The sequence below is a fragment of the Lupinus angustifolius genome, chromosome LG16 (assembly GCF_001865875.1).
Source record: "Lupinus angustifolius cultivar Tanjil chromosome LG16, LupAngTanjil_v1.0, whole genome shotgun sequence".
Taxonomy (NCBI): domain Eukaryota; kingdom Viridiplantae; phylum Streptophyta; class Magnoliopsida; order Fabales; family Fabaceae; genus Lupinus; species Lupinus angustifolius.
Window position 1 is genome coordinate 14,601,044 of NC_032024.1, and position 1,841 is coordinate 14,602,884.

Below are 1,841 nucleotides of genomic sequence, written 5' to 3' on the forward strand. Positions count from 1 at the left end.
CCGATAAGTTTAGAATTATTCTTACTTTCAATGATGCATTTATATGGGTAGAACGCCACATGAAATCCTTTGTCGCATAATTGACTTATGCTTAGAAGGTTATGTTTAAGTCCTTCAACATATAGTACACCTTCTATAGTTGTTGATGGTGGCTTTCCAATTCTACCCACTCCAAGAATTCTTCCCTTGTTGTTATCACCATATCTGACATATCCTTTGTCCCTTGGAGTAAGGACAGAGAATTTACTTTTATCGCCTGTCATGTGTTTTAAGCAGCCGTTATCCAGGTACCATAAATTGCAGGCGACTCTCATGTTTTCCTACAAAATAGATCAAGTTTTATTAGGTATCCAATATTCTTTGGTTCCTAGATGGTTAGTACCTTTCTCGACCCATTTAAATTTTCCTAGGGGTAAACCATATTTTTTAATCATGCATGTGTTTGGTGTATGCCCATAAATTTTACAGTATGTACATATGAGTTGATGAAAGTGTGTTTTATATTTTTCATATGTATGGAAACTTTCCTTTTGAAAGTTTATCTTCTTTTGGACACTGGATTTTTTTGAACCATGGCTTTTTGAATAGCCAAGACCTCTTCGGTCTTTTGAGTGTCTTTGATTGTTAATAATCCTCTCTAAGCTTGTACTGCTTTTGTTTAGTTTATTAAGTTCGAGACCTAATGTTAATACTTTCTTTTCAAGAGTTATACAGTTTTGACAAGAGGATGAAGAAGGTTTGTTTCTAAATGCTTCTATTTCAGATTTTTGTTTTAGAAACATTTTTGACAATTTAACATATTTGACAGCTTAACATATTCATCATGTAAATCATTAAATGCGGATTGAAGTTCGGAAGAAGAAAATATATTAGAGTCGTTTACCTCTTCATCATCAGAATGATGAGATGCCATAAGTGATAGATGTGCTTGCTCTTCATTTTCCGTTTCAGATGCAGAACTTATATCATTATCTTCCCAAGCAATGTATGCTCTTCGTCCAGTCTTCATATCATTCTTTCCCTTGAAGGAACCCTTCTTCAAGTTTGGACATTCAAAACATCAAAACATGTAAAATTTTGACTTAAGGTGGAGGCATCCTTGTTTTTGCTGAATTTCCTTGTTTGTCCTGTTTTTGCGCCTTTGTTCCTTTTTAGGAACTTGCTGAATTTCTTTACGAAGAGACTTATATCTTCTGTGTCATCGTTTTCTTATTCATCTCTAGATGAGTCATATCTCTCAACTTTCACTTTTAGAGAAATATTTTTCTTCTTCTTTTCTTGCACCTCGTGTTGGTCAAGTTGGCTAAGTTCTACTTCGTGTTCTTGCAATTTACCAAACAAAGTAGCCAAAGACATTTTGGATAAACTTTTCTTTTCAGATATTGCAGTTACCTTTGGTTGCCATATTCTGGTGAGTGATCTAAGAACTTTTAAGTTCAAGTTACTATTTGATAGAACTTTGCCAAGTGCAAGAAGGTGATTAGTAAGATGAGTAAATCTCTTTTCTAGATCAAGAATCTTCTCTCCAGGCTTCATGCAAAACATTTCGTATTCCTGAGAAAGAGTGTTGAGTCTTGATCTTTTTATTGCAGAAAAATAAACAAGTATAAAGTAAAGAGGAAAGGGAAAGGAGAGTACACAAGTATTTTATACTGGTTCACCTTCTTGTCCACCGAAGGCTACATCCAGTACTCTTGCAACACGAGAGATTTTCCACTAAATATTAAGAGTTGTAATTACAATATCTCACTCCGAGATACAAAACCCGTAAAGCTTAAATGTCACGTCGAGATACAAAACCCGGAAAGTTTAGATTTCACGTCGAGGTACAAGACCCGGAA